This window comes from Cataglyphis hispanica, chromosome 21, assembly GCF_021464435.1.
Source record: "Cataglyphis hispanica isolate Lineage 1 chromosome 21, ULB_Chis1_1.0, whole genome shotgun sequence".
Lineage (NCBI taxonomy): Eukaryota > Metazoa > Arthropoda > Insecta > Hymenoptera > Formicidae > Cataglyphis > Cataglyphis hispanica.
Genome location: NC_065974.1, coordinates 4,652,332 through 4,671,821, shown reverse-complemented (window position 1 = coordinate 4,671,821; position 19,490 = coordinate 4,652,332). Strand labels below are relative to the sequence as shown.

Genomic DNA, 19,490 nt, shown 5'->3' with positions numbered 1-19,490 from the left:
TTAGAGTCGCTCATACTAAATCGTTTACGCGAATCTGGCTCTCTCTAAATAAATGCCACGGTATCTCGTTACTCGTCGGCATACACATGCTATTAAACATGTGATGGCTTTCTAATGGCTCGTTTAATCTCGCATTCATTTGAAATTCAACGATCGCTCGAATATCCCCACGAGCGTAATCCGACGATGCCCTTTATCATTGCAGCAATGCCGTAATGCCAAAGTTGCAACGGCGTGCGCGGAGGAGGAGGAGGGGGGGGGGATTGCGAATCACGCCCACGTGATCTCATTAGCCCTGCGCGGAAAATGAATCGATCGCGCCGCTCGTTCTCGTGAGCGATCGGTCGGGTGCACGCGCGTGAACGTGCACACGACCTTTTGCGCGCGATAAATCATCGGCGCGTTTGGCGTGTCGGATTTTCAAAGAGAGAGAGAGAGAGAGAGAGAGAGAGAGAGAGAGAGAGAGAGCTTCGATTAGTAACAATAATTAATTAATGAGCGCGGCGTTGCGCGAACGCGCTCGATTTAGATTAGGGCAAGTCGGCTGGCCGAATTGAACCAATGACGAATTGAAGCGATGACGATTTGGATAATCTGTATCCGCGGCCATTCCTCGTTCATCACTAATTCATTATCGGATGAAAAACGCGCACGTGTGCACCTACATACATGCACGGAGTCGAATTCAATACAACGCATCTTGTTATGATGACAGTGCTGTGACGATAAATGCGATAAAAGCGTTTGTTTGTTTTTTTTCTGTTTATTTATTTCTTTTTCTTTTTTTAAGTGAGTTAATCTATATGGAATTATTGCTCAAAAATAATTTATAATTTAAAAGTAAAAATTTTCCCTATTAATTTAATTACATTTAAAATATCATCTCATTACATTGTATGCTAGATCTCGTATGTAGCAATAAAATATGCGACGAGAATACAAACCGAGACTCGACACGAACTCGTCAGCTGTCTCATCGATGCTGGTTGTAGTTAAATTTTGACGCTTTTGATGTTGCTGCAAAGTTAGAATATCCGGAAGACGATGAGGTTTCTCGCAACAGCTCGCGAATCTGATCCGTGGATGAGAGGCGGATTGCGCTCCAAGAGAGAGAGAGAGAGAGAGAAGCAGACTATGATGCAATAATAAACTGCACATAGCGGCTATCTCGACAAGACACGGCAAAGGGCTGCGGGTCACATAGAATATACACCGTGACTGTTCTTCTCCTCCAGCGAGCCGGCTGGCATCAGGTTGTTGATTCATCGATCGTCTGCGCGGTGATATTCCCCGTGACATTTAAATCATCCAGCCGGCCACGCTCGTTCGATCTCTCTTCGCGGAACCGAGCGTTAAATGCAACTGTTATCTAATAGTAATGCATGTACGCCTATAATGATATACAGTAATTTTATTTAAAATTTATTTAAAATTTACTTAAAATTTATTTAAAATTTATTTAAAATTTATTTAAAATTTATTTAAAATTTATTTAAAATTTAAAATTTTATTTAAAATTTAAAATTTAATCATAAATTTTTATTGCTATATTTCTCTCTCTCTCTTAAAATATGATTCCTTATGTAAAGTGCATATATTTTTGTATATTTTATATTTATAAATATATATTTTATATATATCTTATTATTTACATGCGCGTGTCTATTATTTTTATCTCTTTATGTACATTATATATAAATTTCTTAGTTGATTTAAAATTATTTTTTCGACGTGATAAAATATTACTTTTTAACAAACTTCTCAATTTTTATTTAAGAAAATTAATTTATAATTTCAAGCGCTATAATGAAATAAACTAATGAAAGCTCCAACAGTTTATATTTAATTATAATTATACGAGATCGCCACGATTATTATTGCTCTTATTCGAAGGACATTGCAATGTCACCTTACTCTATACAACAATTACCCCGATTGACCCTATGGCTATGGTCTCTAGTATCACATGGCGGTCGATCGTTGCCTAGTGCTAAGCAATCTCTCACGGATTGCGTTGATACGTATACATACATATGTACCAGCGGCTTGGCAGATTGACCATTGACGTACATATCGACCTGCGAATGTATGTATTATATATCGAGCGTGTAAAAAGAGAGCGAAGAGACGAACGGGGGAATATATACGAACGTGAGGTTGCGAGATTGACCATTGCGATGCCGACGTTACAGCACACGTGTTCGCTCGAATGACGACGACGATGCTAACTCTAATTCGAGATAATTTCATGGCCACGTTAATGTTTCATCTATTTATTTCTCTCAAGGCTGTCCTCCTCATCGTGGATTACATCGCATACGTTGCGGAGTAACTATATATATATATATATATATATATATATATATATATATATATATATATATGATATCGATTGACGCTGGACACCCTGTATATATATATATATATATATATATATATATATTTTATATATTATATATTTAAAATATATATATATATATATATATATATATATATATATATATATATATATATATATACAGAGTGTCCGGCGTCAATCGCATAACCCGTCGTGTGGAGATAGAGCAAATAAAACTGAGAAGAAAAGTCCTGTACCATTTTTTTCGATAACGCTTAATAAAAGAGTTATTATTGAGTGAAGTCTGGCAATTTAGCGCCGGCCTTTAGCTGGACGCACGTCAATGAGCCGGCGGGCGCCTGGCATGTGTGCGTGAGCGCTCAGCTGTTTACAGCGCCTCACTGACGTACGCCCGGCTAAAGATCGGCGATGATTGGCCAGACTTTATACTCAATAATAACTCTCTTATTAAGCGTTATAGAAAAAAATGATACAGGACTTTTCTGTTCAGAATAACACCCTCTACCTTTCCTTAAAGGGTGTTGCGCGAATTTGCGGACATCCTGTATATATATATATATTATTACTCCATAATGTATGCGATGTAACGAGTGTGTATATATATATATATACTCGTAACTCACGGAATTAAATATAGCGTTTATATATAGCGTGTTTTATAAAAGATTTCCTATATTTATTTAAAATACACATACGTGAACTTATGGTGCAATAATTTTTTTATTAGTTTCTCTCCTTTTATATACCAGCACGATACACGCGTGAAACGCAAATATGTACAAAGTAACGAAGATAGCCTTTCGAGAGGCTGACGTTGATATTAACGGCTCCTAAATTGATTTCCGAAGCGTAAACGGCGATATCTCGGTACGCGAACTATACATATATGCCTAACTCATTATGTGAGCGCGACAGGAGACACCACAAAGCGCGTGCGCGTAGCTGCGTGAGATCGTACGTACGTGAAAGGCCGATCGCGAGAGAGCTATTCACGCGTAAGGGAGGGCGAGAGGTCGGCTTGCATGTACGAGAGGGTGAGAGATCATCGACGTGTGTTATTTCCAGTCGATGAGTCGAGCGGACGCAACTGAAGGGAAACACGGGCGGGGAGAAAGATCGGATCACCGCGTGCGTGTGTGTGTGTGAGCAGGCAATAAAAGTGTCATTAAAGATTTAATTATAATTAAATCCCTAATATAATTTGACACTCGGAATTTCTTTGACATGTGGAATTCCAGATAGATCAAGCGATGTTTATTAAAAAATTACAAATACGACTAAAATAATAGGTAAGTTAATGTGTAAATTTTCAAAATATTCTGCTTAAAAATTAAAAACTAATTGCAAAACAAAAAAGGTTTAAATTGCGTTTCTACGCATATCAAAATTCATAATTTTACAAAAAATGCGAAATTTTTATTGATGAATTTTAGAACACAATGTGAAGTTTTTCTATTTCTTGGAGCAACTTGCTATGAGAACAGGTGTTAAGAAATTAATACACGTATCTGTAAAATAATACTGAATACAAATATCAAAATAATAGATTCTTTTTCTGAAGAAAAAACAGATTGTGTGAAAGAAAGTCCTGATGTTATTGCAAAGATATTTTTATGTAAAAAAATTACACGTATGTACTCAGATATTACATACATACAGGGTGTCCCAGAATTAAATTGACAAACTTCAGATGGTTATAAAAGACACTAAAGCAATTCAATTTTGTCAATAAATCCGTGTCCATAAATGAGCCGTTTTGGCATTAGAGAACCAACAAGGCCAAAAAACTTGACAAAAAATTATTTTTTCAAAATTTTATTAATGTGGTCAAATAGAGATGTTTTTATCATGAAACATTTATATAAAACATTTTTTAATATCTTGAATAATTTTCAAAATATATCAAAAAAAGCAAAAAAAAACCATTCTATATTGTAATACTTTTATGTACAGAACAATAAGATGAATCAAATAGTGTACAGAAAATAATTGTTTTTTTAAAAAAATGCAATTATTTGCAATATATTTTTTTATAACAATTATTTATTTTTTCTTTTGATTCATCACCATTGATTCATCTTATTATTCTGTACATAAATACATAAAGTATTATGATACAATTATCGAACACTAAATAATATTTAAGATATTTTATATTTTATATTAAAATATGTCAGATTAAGATACAAAATAACTCAAAAAATTCTTAATGAAAAAATACTTTATTATAGTGTTTTGGAAAGATCTCGACATAAGCTATAAGAATATGCAATAAAAAATGGAGGATTCCATTTAAGAAATTAAAGCGTCCTTGACTTGACTTTAACGATGCTATCCAAGGTCAAACCAATGACACCATCTTATGTTCCCCTCAAAACCATACAATTTTTGTTCGAAACGTTTTTCTCTAAAATGCTTAGTTTTTGAAAGAAAAGGGATGAAAAGGGTGGTCAGGACACCCTGTATGAGGAGTGATTTCACTAGAATCGTTTTTGGGCCAATTGAAAATTTCTAAATTTATCTATTTATTCCCATTTCCTAGATGTTCATCAAAATCAGAATTTTCTCGAGGTTCTTTTGTTAGGCTTTGATTCTCTAATGTCAAAACGGCTCATTTGCAACACGAGTTGATGAGGAAAATTCACTTTGTTTTGATATCTTTTATGACCACTTGAAGTTTGTCGATCTAATTCTGGGACACCCTATATCTGGGAAAGCTCTCTTCAATTTAACTTCATCGTGTACAACATGCCGTAGCGTAACCGAAGCCGCAGACGACCGTATCGTAACTCAGACGCGGACTAGCCACTTTGCAGACATATCGGGAGGGCATCGCGATGTTCTGCGTAACCGCGTACGTGCTTTTGCGAGGATGGATGAGAGAAAATTGTATTCGTATTACGTATTTTCAACTTGTGAGACGAGAATGCATGCGAGAGCAAGAGTGAGAGAAAAAAATCTATTTATTCCGGAATAAATTTTTGCAGGAAAAAAAAAACAATAAAAAAGAGAGAAGAGAGGGAGAAAGAGAGAATAAATACAAAGATTTAAGGATTTATATAACACATAAAAACATAATAAAATGGATTTAATAAAAATAGGAAGAATTGGGAGTGAGATAAAAGAAAAACTTTAAAATATCTCGATAGAAAAGCTTTCATTAATTTTATTATATTATTGTCTTAAATATACTAACAATTAAACTAAAATGAATATATAGAGTAATAAAATAATTATGCGATGCAAATGACATTAGAATCTTGTCGAATAACGATTCAATGAAAAGCAAATATAATTAAGGTGAAAAAATGAGCGAAAAAGACTCGACTCGCAATAATAATTTTCTAATAAATTTCTAGCAATATCTAAGATTATAAGGACGAAATCACAGACTTATTTTTAAAGTCTGTGATTCGAGGAATTTGAAGCGTGATGCGACGAATATGTAATTGGAAAGCGTCCCGGCAGCGCCACGACACAGGGAGCGAGAAAGTGAGAGGCTGATCGAAGAGAAAGAAGAGGGAGGGATCGTAGATTCGATGGGCTTCGTAGGAGCGCGAAAGGAGGGTCCCAGGAGACCCGACAGAGTGACGCCAGGAACCTCGCCGAGCGAGACGACCGGCGGCGCCCCGCGTCGCTGCTTGTGCCTGCGTGTCGCGTTCCATACGTGCGTAAGCGTCGTCGTGCTCGTATGCGTGCGGCGGGTCATATAAATACACGCGCATCTGCGCTAGCTCTCTTTATCTCTTTGTGCGTTTCTCCTTCTTCTTCTCCTTCTCCATTGCAGAGAGAGAGAGAGAGAGAGAGAGATCCGCTCTCTCTCCTCTCCGCTTCCCGAGAACGCAGTTATTCGGCGTCATCTGGATTCCGGTGTGAATCATGATGTTGCTCGCGAGCTGTTTAATCGCAGAACAGCTAGAAATTGAATGGCGTGCGTGTACCAATAGAAGCGTGACGAGAGAGACAAGAAAATTTGCAAGATACGTATATGTTTATAGAATTTATTAATTTGTGCGACGATTGTGTAATTTTTTAATATTAAATTTATAGCGTCATTCTACCTCTCTGTCTCTCTTTGTGAAGCGTCTTGTCGAGGTCTATTATTCTTGTCGGAGAGAACCAGTAATCGAGGAGAGGACGAATACCGTCATCTGGATGCGAGCGTGATTCATGCACGCTTGCGGCGCCGGCTGAGAGATCGATCGACGCTGAGATCGTCTGGTACAATGCGTGCTGTCACGGAACGCAATTACGTGATCGACGCTGCGATTACGCAAGGACGACAAATGCGCTTTGATTTGCTTAATTAAACGTGTTGCGCGTACGCGCGCTCCAAACATAATTATCGTCTACGCATTTATATTCGTGAATCTAGTTTCAATTAAAGAAAAGAAACATCACTTGAGAAACACTATCTTGCTTCATCTTAAATTTTTATGCGCAGAGAACCACGCCGTTATGTCACAAAGTAAATCCTATCACAGGTGACATTCGATAGCGTGTCAGCAGAAATGAAGTTTATGAATGGCAAGATTGCATCGGTAAAATTCGAAATTTTGGAAATAATGAGGATAAGAATGCTTTTTTGTTTTAATTGAGCAAGGACACTTCATCCGATTTCTTCCATCGAGCGATATAATTTCACAGAGGGGGAAAACGAGGTTACGATAACGGAGGACCACGGTCATCCCACCTTCACCGCGTGATGATGTTCATGTTTGACCGAATTCTAGCCTCATGGCTTGCTTTCACGGAGAATAAAGCCCGTTTCCATGAGAGCGCTTAATTTCATTTACCGCAAGATATCCCGGCACGATGTCTCGCGCGCATCGATGTTTTTCTCCTTCGCGACACTTTTAAAAAATATATTCCATTGGTCCTCGAGAGATAGAGGATGATATTAATTACGTCACTTTCTTGACAGTAATTCGAGAAAATGGGACAATTAGTCAAATGGAAATAAAAGAAGAGAGAAAGAAGAATAATTAAAAGATATCGTTTTAAGGATGTATGTGACATATATCGAAATACTAATAAAAGTATTAAAATTTCATAGATTCTACTATTTCTTCTGAATATTTGTGCAAAAACTAAACACAATTCTCTTAACGGTTTGGAAGTTATTTAAATTTAAAGTTACTATTGATTCTTATGGAAAATCGCCTATTGTAGCACTTATTGACAAATTTGACAAAGAAAAAATATTACCAATAAAATAAAAATTTTCACATATATTAAGGAAATTCTAATAAATATTTGTGCAAAACTTGATTTAGATCCATTAATTCGTTTAAAAGTTATTTACTAAAAATTGTAGAAAAATATTATCTGTCTCTTTTTCTCTTTCTGCAAATTACTCGTTTTTCATTGTTTTTCGCAGTTGATTTCAGAGAATATTCACGATCAAAAGTTTTTGCCATAAATTAGGAAAAATATTAATTAAAACTATTTTCTTTTACGAAGACGTCAAAATCCATATTATTTTGCGATACTTAAATTTTTTTCATAACCCAAATTTATTTTTTTAATTTTTCAAACAGTATAAACGTAAGAAACATATTTTCTTTTTAATTTTGACAATTTTTTGCTACTATTATACATCCAGAACATCCTTAAATAACAAGATAACATTGCTTAATCCAATTTGTGTGATACATCAATTACATAAAAATTTGTAAAGGAGATATATTACATTTTTGACATTAACATGTGCCAAGACAGAAAAAGGTTGACATTTATATATGTATAAATATAAATCTCGTTAGTTTTATTTTTTGCTTTATTATTAGTATAGCTTATGAAATGACAGATATTTACGTTTAAATGTATAAAATGCAAATATATGTCATATTATTTTGCAAAAGCCTAAGCAATTTAATAATCATTTTTAAAACTAACTCGAGATTATTTGCGAGCGACGAAACAATTTAAAATCTGCTCCTCTTTCTTCGGCTTATTTCTTTTGTTAATTTGTATTGGTTCGATATGTGTGTTGACTGAAAAGTTAGAACTGCGATTGTCCAGCTAAAGGAAATTTTTCTAGAGAAAAAGATCACGTAGATGTCATGATACGAAGAGAAACATATGTTAGTGATTAAAATATTTTTTAATCAAAATATTTTTTAATATTTTAAAATCTGTAACAAGAATAATCGATGCTGAAACAAAATATGTCATGTGTCGCTACAATGAATTAACAGAACAATGAATAGAATCTCTTTGTTTCCGCTTAAAAACAAATGAGTCTCTTTCTGAGAAGAAGACTGTTTGTTTCAAATCAATGAATCTAACTGTCAAGTTTCCCGCCAAGAAGCTTTGTCACGTTTTCGCGTGAATGATGCGATTAAACTTGAACTTCAATTTTCGTCCAATAAAAAAGCGATTGAGAAATTAATTAAAAGACAATTCTCGTATCATCTATTACATTTACATTCTTGAAATACAATTTTACAAAATTTTTTAATTCAAAATCCTGCTCAAGACTTATTTATTTTGAAGAAGCTATATTCTTTTTAGTTGATTTGAATATCCGTCCTTGAAAAAATGTTCAATGTATTAATATTGTGTGTATAAAAGCAATTTAATCAGGAAGAATAACACAGCAGTCGGTGTTGATGCGACGTATTTACTTGCGAGAATTTCGAATGACATTGGCGATGACAAATGGTCGGTTGTGAACGATACCTTAGTCGTGTTCGCCGTGTCCCTCGTCGGCTACGGGAGGGGAGAAGAGAAGGGCGGAGAATCGTTGACGTGCTGCAAGTAACACAGACTAAAGTTCTATTCCTAGACATGCCGAGACACCGGAGAATAACCTCGCGCAACAGAGAATCAAGAGGGCTTTCCCAATCCCCAGGATAGCCGAGTAACTTAAACTCGCTCTTTCCGCTCTTCTTATCCGTTCTCGCTAAACTTTATCCGCGAGAGTTCTCTACCCTTCGTCCATTATCCATGTGAGAGTAAAGTTGTCGGAAGAACGTTTAGGGCATCTTATGTTTCTGTTATAAATAAAGATAGTTGTCCGTCTAATTGTATTTTTTCCGTTTCATCCATAAAATTAGGGATTTTGATAATCATGGAAAAAAGTTGAAGAGATGATAATCATATATGTTTCACTATCAACTTGTACGTCTTTCTTTATCCTGGTTAAAAATTCACTACCTGAATTAAATATTTAATATTAACGAGTGTTGGATAAAATGAAACTTTCTTAAAATAGCTAGTTGTGAAATGAAGATTTCTTATCCTTCATTGCTAATTTATAATTAATGACGGTACTAATCATAGATAAAAAATGATTATTTATAATGTCTTAAATGTACCTATTATACATATATATTTATAAGCATGGGTGACATATATTTATAAGCAATGGTGATCCCCATACTTCCTATTCGATCTCTATTTTTTTTGAGCGTACATATATTTAAGGATATTTTAGCTATACAATAGCAACAGTAATTGTCAAAATTAAAAAAAAAACAAACATATTTCTTCCGTTTATACTGTTTGAAAAATCAAATAAATAAATTTGGATTACAAAATGATATGGTTTTTAATATCTTCGTAAAAGAAATAATAGTTAATATTTTTTCTAATTTATGACCAAAATTCTTGAATGTGAATCTGAAAAATCAACTGCAAGAAATAAAAATATGAGTAATTTACAGGAAGAAAGAGAGAGAGAGAGAGAGAGAGATTTACAATTTTTAGCAAATAACTTTTAACGAGTAAATGGATTTAAATCAAATCATGGATTTGAATTAAAATCAAATAATTTTTGCACAAATATTTATTAGAGTTTTCTTCATATATGAAAAATTTTGATTTTGTTGGCAATGTTTTTTCCTTATCAAATTTATCAATAAGCGCTGCAATACACGATTTTCCATAAGACTCAATACAAACTTTAAACTTAAATAATTTCCAAAACGTTAAGAGAATTGCGCTCAAGTTCTGTACAGATATTCGGAAAAAAAAAAAAAAAATATAACAGTCTACGAAATTTGTAACGCTTTCGTGAATGTTTTGACATATGACACATACATCCTTAAACAGAGTTTACGGCCGCTAGAGAGAACAAACAATGGAAGAAGGTGAACCGACGTGTGCGTTAACCTTGCCACGCGTATAAAGATATATACGCGTTTCCATACAGTGGCTGATTTCCATACAATTAAATATCGACGCTCATCGGCTATTGCGCATTCTCGATCGATTCTTGATCGATTTATTAGAAACTGGGCTGAGAGGTGACCTCGGCGCGCCCAGACCGCGCTGCGGGATCGAGCGCGATTCCTTTCCACGTAAGCGCGAGTGATCGACGTGCCTGGATTTTATCGAGTCGCGTCGATGATTCACGGTACGTTGACTGCCAACAGGATTTCAGGAAATGTATCGTGGACGGACAATCCCGCAGTCATATTGTAATCGCACACGCGTTATCTTTGTCTCGATAAATTTTGAGATAGACGTTTAATTAAGAATTTAATATTTTGTTCGCTTGAATTTTTTTTTTTTAGTAATATGTGTTTCTAAAAAATGTATGTTTTTCTTTATAATCTTTATTATATTTATTATATTTATATATATATTTATATATATTTATTATATTTATTATATTTATATATTGTATATTATATATTTATTATATTTATATTTATTATATTTATTATATTTATATTATATTTATTATATTATATTTATTATCTTTATTATATTTATAATATTAAATTTTAATTTATAAGTTTTATGAATTTATTTAGGTTTCTGTCTCTTTCTCTCTCTCATACACACACACACACACACACATATACATATACATACATTTCTTTTTAATCCAATAAAAGAAATCTTGACTTCTTAATTTTAATATCTATTTTCTTCATGCTTTTAATATAACTTAATGACTTAAATTTTTTAATTAATAATGTCGCGCAAATTCAATCCGGGAATATAAGAATATGCATTTTCGACGAAATTCGAGTGACTTCTTTTTATAGACACGGAAATATTGATCACACGGTTCCATTCGTGCAGAGAGGACGAATAAATAATCGGCGAGTGTGCGCTGCGTTCGGTTTTCGAGCGCGAGGCACGCGTGTGGGCACGCCTCTCGCCTTCGAGGTGACGCTCGTGCGTGCGTGCGTGCGTGCCACGGGATAACTCTTGTGTAAGAGATTTTTCGATAAAAGCGCGGTTAGAACTCGTCCTCGTCCCGATCCGTTCTGCCTTTTCTCTTGCGAAGGCCGCGAGCCCCGGCTACGCGTCTTATTTTATTTACGTAGCGATGACGGACGGGGCTGATGGCGATATCGGAGTAGCGTAATGTATGCAACGGACCTGTCGTAATTCACGAGCTTTTGTCGCACGAGAATCTCGTCGCGACGCGACATTTGAGCATCGTTCGAACGATGCTTCCTTGATACACGACACAGGGTATATATATTTGCATTTTATTTTAATAAAATGTTACATAGAGAGCATCTCTAAATTAGCGTTCAAAGTATCTTTTGTGATATTCTCGAAGATTTTTTATTTTTTACTACAATTTGCGATAAATTTTGATAGAAATAAAAGCATGCGAGATGGAGAGAGAAAGAGATTCAATTGTTTAATAAATGCTCGCATATTTAAAGAAAGAAAACTGGACCACTGAAAAATTCGTGCCAAAAAGCTTTCGCAAAAGTTCGATAACCGTTTTAACAGATTCATAAAGTATCACGATTATTTTATTACTTTTGTTTTTATGTAGGAATTTTTTTTTTAGATTAAGTCATAAGAAAGAGAAATATTAAAAATTATATTGCTAGAGATTTCCATAGACATAGTAATATATTTAACATTTATGTTATAATATAAATATATAATGTATCTTTATAAAAAATATCAAAATAAAAAATTAATAAAAATTCATTGTCTTAAAATTGCATTAAAATAAATAGTTATAAATATCTATTCATATATAAAATACACACACACATATATATATATATATATATATATATATATATATATATATATATATATATACGTGACAGATTAATTCCGTAATGGCTTTAATAAAAATTATTGTTTAATGTATATACGATTACTGGAGATATGTAATCATTTTAAATATGTTATTTTAAAATCTTCTAGAAAATTATTTTTTTAAAATACGCACGAAATTGAATAGATCCAAAAATATATAAATAAACTGACAGCCTTAAAATAGGACTTCCTCCTCTTTCTAGATAAATACGTGCAAATGCATACAGCAGTTATGTACGCGATGAAAAATCTCGATAAATACGAGATTACGTGAGGTGTATAAGAGTAGACCTTGGAATTATGATTGGCGAGGTTCAAGGATCGCGTAGTAGAAATGCATAATCAGGATGCGTAATGGAAAGAAATTGCGAATGCGCGAGGTCTTCCTCACATCGCGACGTATCAATCAACGGATGCAGGAATTGTCCTGTAATCCGTACGTGTTCGGGCTTATTAAACATTCGCTGTCTAGTCGTTAGAGCATAATAATAGTAGCCGTTTCTCGCGCTATAGTTAACTAGTATGGCAGGCGCATTTCCCGTTCCGGAAGCTTCACCCCATAACTCATCATGCAATTATTACTACAATATATATGATACGTTTGAGTGATAATTCATGATGATTACTCTTCGCATTCTTGCACCTCTAACAGAAAATTGTGATAAAAATTTGCAAATGAGTTTTAAACGGAATGTCAGTGTAAATTTAATTATGCAAATTGCATAAAATATTTAAAAATATATAATAAAATATTATATAAAATATAATAAAATATTATATAAAAATATAATAAAATATTATATAAAATATAATAAAATATTATATAAAAATATAATAAAATATTATATAAAATATAATAAAATATATAAAAATATAATAAAATATTATATAAAATATAATAAAATATATAAAAATATAATAAAATATTATATAAAAATATAATAAAATATATAAAAATATAATAAAATATTATATAAAATATAATAAAATATATAAAAATATAATAAAATATTATATAAAATATAATAAAATATTATATAAAAATATAATAAAATATTATATAAAATATAATAAAATATAACAAAATATTATATAAAATATAATAAAATATATAAAAATATAATAAAATATTATATAAAATAAATAGAAGAAGAATTTTTATACGATAATACTTGAAACATTCAGATTCTTTATTTTCGAATTTCTTAAATTAATCTTTATTTGGAAAATAAATGTATGTGTGTGCCACACATATGCATTACTTAAAGGTGCACGAATTGCTGCTACACACGTACGTTGCTAGATTTTCTTCGATATTTTTTTCTTTCCCGAGGCTTTTCCGACTTGGCACGCTCGACGAAAGCTAGCGAGCTCGGCGTGGAAATCTTAGAATGACTCGACTCGACAGCCGTTCGTCGGACTCTTACGCAAGCAGTCGCCATTCGGTCGGCATTCAGGTGTGCGTGGGGATTCCTTGTGGCGCCGGTCGTCTGGCGCGTTCTATGCACTTACACACGGATCGTATTTCCGTACACACGCATATACACACAATTATTCACACACATACAACGCGAGCGACTAATACGCGCAACATTGTAAACGCAGTGGCGTATTCTGGTATCTCTGTGGAAATCCTCATTCAAAGTTTGAATTCCTATTGATCCGTACAGAAATCAATATAAAAAAATTAAAAATGATAAAATAATGACAATCATTTTTTTTTTTTTTGAATATATGTTTTTCTTTTCTACACGATATATAACGAATATTTTTTGGGTATATTTTTTATTTCTGTATTCTTTTTTTAAGCAGAGAAGTTTCAGTGAGATGTATGTGTTTTTTTTTTGGATGCATTTAAAGGTATATTGTTGCTGTTTCATCATCTGGCTGAAAGAAACGGCGCATTTGTGTGTCTAGAGATAGTAAAAAAAAAAAAAACTGGGTACGCCACTGTAAAAGACAAAGATATACGTCGACCGTTGGCAACGTTCAATGGCATTCGCGGAATTCATCAAACGCAATTTATTCGAGATAGTTGATCGCTATACGATCCAGAGCTCGAAATATGTCAAGAGTAGTATTGTTAACACTTTGGATCTGATGGATTATGATAATATTAGCGGGATTTGATATCTATAGATCTACAGATCTATCTATAGATGAAAAATCAGATGTAAATGTTAATTAGCTGTAAGCGATATAAGAACATTTAATGTATACATAAAGTCAATAGATTTTTATAATTTAATGCCACATAAAATTAGAAATTTTATATATTGAATTATTGATAGAACCTAAACCTTAAAAAATTAAATTTTATTTGAGTCCATTTCGAGTTAAAAAAATAATAGAATTTTATTATATTAATGTCTTTATTTTTCGTTGTATTAAATAAGTGTTATTAATTGCTCACTTTTTATTTTGAAACAAAATATTTCGAAAGATCAAAGAGAATTTCGCCGTATTATATAAAGTCCAGATTTTTCGATATACTTTGTACATTTTTTAAAAATATGATCCATGCGAATAGAATGTCCGATCGGCCTGCCGATAAATTCAGATAAATTTCAAGGGATTTAATCAATCCTTCTACATGCCTTCATTATCTTTTGTTAATCGGTCGATTTATTTTAAAATTGATTAAAAATCTGTAATAAAGCCGGGGACCGGTTTTTGGGATTTGTGAAATTCGTCCATGTGCGGGGATCTAATCAAACGGCTTTTCCCTCGCCGATAAAAAACGTCCGTTTCGATAGTTAATCTATCACGGTCGACAATGATAACGCTATATAGGATATGCCGAAGTGCGACGTGGTGGCACGTGTCAGTACGATAACACGGCGAGAAAACTGGCGATGGTGTCATCGAGAATATCGCGGAGAAATCCTCTTGATGGCATATTGTAATCTCTTCCGTCCCTTATCTTCTCTCTTCTTTCGTAGTTGGCGGTATTCACCGTGTGACCCGACAAACCGTGGCTATTTCCGATTATACTCGCATTATTGGATAATCGAATCTCAATTTAAGTTGTCATGTTTGAATTGGATATTTTCGCACGGTCTGGCTTATATAGGTGCATAAACAATTTTGCACAAAAAATATTAAGGACGTTCTGGATGTACAATAGTAGCAAAAAATTGTCAAAATTAAAAAGAAAACATGTTTCTTACGTTTATATTGTTTGAAAAATTAAAAAAATAAATTCGGGTTATGAAACAAATTTAAGTATCACAAAATAATATGGATTTTGACGTCTTCGTAAAAGAAAATAGTTTTAATTAATATTCTTCTTAATTTATGGCAAAAACTTTTGATCGTGAATATCCTCTGAAATCAACTGCAAAAAACAATGAAAAACGAGTAATTTGCAGAAAGAGAAAAAGAGACAGATAATATTTTTCTACAATTTTTAGTAAACAACTTTTAAACAAATTAGTGGATCTAAATCAAGTTTTACACAAATATTTATTAGAATTTCCTTAATATGTGTGAGAATTTTTATTTCATTGGTAATATTTTTTTTTTGTCAAATTTGTCAATAAGTGCTATAATAGGCGATTTTCCATAAGAATCAATAGTAACTTTAAATTTAAATAATTTCTAAACCTAAGAGAATTGTGCTTAGTTTTTGCAGAAATATTCAGAAGAAATAGTAGAATAATCTGTGAAATTTTAATGCTTTTGTTAATATTTTGATATGTCACATACATCCTTAAAGAAAAGTTTAAAAGTTTGATCTATCTCGTTTGAAATTTTAAAAATTGAAATGAAATATTTTTTTAAATGACTGTATATACAATTTTATTCATATCTATGTTTATTATTTGATATAAAATTGAGAAAAGAAAAGCAAAATAGAGGCGTTATTTTTAATCTTCAGTTTAGGGTTAAAGATTTAGTTTAATATATCTATCCAAATAGTATAAATAAATAATAAAAGATATTTAAATTATTAACTTGGAAAGTAATTAAATTAGAAAATATCTCAGAGTAGAGAGACTTCTCTTCTTTAGAATTAAGTAAGTAAGTTGTCTCGTTTTCCGAATGGAATTATCGTTAGATATATACGCGATCGTAAAATTGCTCCGAGAGAACACCCGTTTATTTCGGGCACTTGTCAGAGATTCCAAAATGACACTATTTAATTGAAAGCGTATGTGTCAGAGCTAGAACGCAAATTATCTCGACTTGGCAGCCGTTAACTGACTGCGGATTCTATCTATTCTCGAAAATGCTGCTGAATAGATGCTTTCGTTTTAGAAGATGTTGTCATTTCTTTGATGTTTTATATGACAATTTCGGGAGGACCTAATACACAATTGCATTATGTATTTTTTGTTTTAAAAAAAAAGAGATTGATATTTTGTTTTTGTTCTTCAAGCTGCCTTCGCGTTTAAATTCGAAGCTGTAGTAAAACAAGAAAATTAAGAGAAACTTAGATTTTACATATATACAGTATTATATATTTTGTTAAATATATTTAATTATATTTTTTAATGAGAATGACTCTGTAAATATATACAGGGTGTCTACAAGGTTTGTTTCCATCCCCTATATTTTGAAAATAGTTCAAAATTATAAAAAACTAAAAAATATCTTTTTTTAACATTTTAAAAGACTACTTTTTTAAGGTCGTGGAGTTGCCTCTTCAAATCAATGCTCCAAGAAAATCCCAATTCAAAAATTTTAAATTAAATTCTCCATATTATAGTATATATCGTTTGAAAGGAAATAAAAAAAATTAATTTTTGGCGCAAACCGGAGATTGATACGTTGATACGTTCGAAAGTTGCTTAGGGTAAAAGTTCGAAAAAGCAAATTTTCAAAAAATTGTTACTCCTATTTGGACAATTTTTAAAAAACGCTCGAGTTGTCAAAGTATGTCTTTTTTTTCTTTCTATAAAAAAACTCAGATTAATTTTTTTCAAAGATTTTTGCTCTCCTTAATCTTTGATCCTCTAAATGTCAAAATAGCTTATTTGCGGATGTGGATTTATCAGCAAAATTGGCTTGTTTTGGTGTCTTAACTACCTAAAGTTTGTCGATCTAATTCTGGGATATACTATGTACATATATTAATACGAAAGTTAATTTTATCTTATTTTTGCGTGCGAGAACATCTCTTTCCATTTCTTTCTCCTAAATAGAGTGACGTTTACGTAGTGTCTTTTTGAAGCCGCCCCGAGCAACAAAGTTCGCCTCGTCGCAGATGCGGCGTGACCTTCCCGTCACGAACCCTCTCGTACGTGAGAATCCTCCGGCTTCCTGGCTCCGGTTGTCGAGTTATATTTCTTTTGCGAGTTCCTCTTCACCCTAGCCCCCGGCCAGCGTCGCGAAACAAATGAGAATGCCTATGCTACGACGACGCGGCCGTCAATTGCATTCGCCGTAAAAAAAGAGAATAAATCTACAAATCGAAATTTATATGGCTGTAGAATGCGAAATCTTCAAGCATCGCTCAAATTTGAATTTTTATTAGAACTTACTTGCCTTATTATTTGTATCATTGTGTATATTTCATCAAATATTATATAGCATCATTAATTTATGCGTTGAGTAATTATTTATGCATTTAGAATTATTTTGTTAATGCACATATTGTTTTTAAAATTATTTAACTTATTTAAAATTATTTAACATATATATATATATATATATATATATATATATATATATATATATATATATACAGAGGTGTAATAAATTACATAAAGATTTATAGTCTTGATAGGCAATTAAATAATTTTAAAAACATTATGTGCATTAAAAAATAACAATCTAATAATTTTCTTAATCTCTTTCGCGGCTTTATTTTTTACTAAATACATAAATAATTACTCAACATATATATATAAGCATTTATATATAGCATTTATTTATGCTATAATTATGCTTAAATAAAACAAAAAGAAAATAAACACAATAAATAAGATAAATAAAAATGTAAGATATTTTGAAAACATATTGATGAGTTTTATCGCAAAGATTGCAGCAAGTGCGTATTATTCATTAAATTCTAAAAGCTTGGTATGCGCGTCGTTTAACATTAATCGTGTTTGAAAACGCGTTTCCTGCATTCGTAATTGACACCCTCGCGTCGCACATGGAGCGCGACTGGCGCCTGTACGATGGTCGGTTTAATTCGACGTGACCGAATTTGCATTTCAGTCAAACGCGTGTGTCGTCCGCGCTTCGTTTAATCCTCCTGATGTATCCGTCCCATAGAAACACGCCCGACTGCTTGTCATTATCTGCCGCGCGTACGATAAGCACGGACAATTTCGGACGCGCCGACTGTCTGCAGCCGAGAAGATTTTTTTCTCCGCAGTAATCGGTCGTGCACGATTAACCAGCCTGTGTTGTCACATAAAGCATTTTAATCATTATTCATTATTTATTTTAACGCAAGAAGCTCCATTAATGTGACGTATGTCATTCAGGACTGTTCGCTGTCAACTATTCGTATATCAATTTTCTCGATCGGTCCTGACAGCGACTCAAGCTGGGTGCGGTTGAAAGGTCGTCGTGCGGCCTCCACTAACACCAAAGAATATAAGCATTCACCGCCAACTCGAATGGGAGCTCTCACGAACGCGGGGCTTAAAGTCATTCATTTCGCGAGAAGGATAGATAAAAGCAATGTGAGGCATCAAGTCGGAAATGGTGGATTTTTTCTGCACCATCAAACGCAGGATTTTGTGCTGAAAATTCATATTTTCGTCGCTATTATGTACATTGCTATTTTTCCCCCCCACTAAATTTAAGTAATAAAATATTAGCAATAATTTTTAATACTTTGTATATTATTATCAGTTGCATACTATTGATTATAATATTTTCTATCGCATTTCTGTATACGATTAATTAATTAAAGAATTTATGAATAGATTTTCTATATACCTGACATGTTCGAAAAATGTTTTTCCGAACGTTATTCGTATATCCGAATTATAATAGAATGATTATTATTTTCATATAATTCTGTATTAATAGAATTATATGAAAATAATAATCATTTTATTATAATTCCCAAATCAATTATATATAAATAAGATCTCACAAATATAAACACAATAAATCTTATTAATATTAAAAATGA

At 32.7% G+C, this 19,490-nt stretch overlaps 1 long non-coding RNA gene across 1 annotated transcript; it reads left to right on the top strand.

Annotated features, from left to right (window-relative positions):
- The first annotated feature begins 3,458 nt into the window (after nt 1-3,458).
- Nucleotides 3,459-10,253, top strand: LOC126857228 (uncharacterized). Its single transcript, XR_007688470.1, has 2 exons — nt 3,459-3,648; nt 5,719-10,253. It is a non-coding gene; the product is annotated as an uncharacterized LOC126857228 (long non-coding RNA).
- Nucleotides 10,254-19,490: the final 9,237 nt, after the last annotated feature.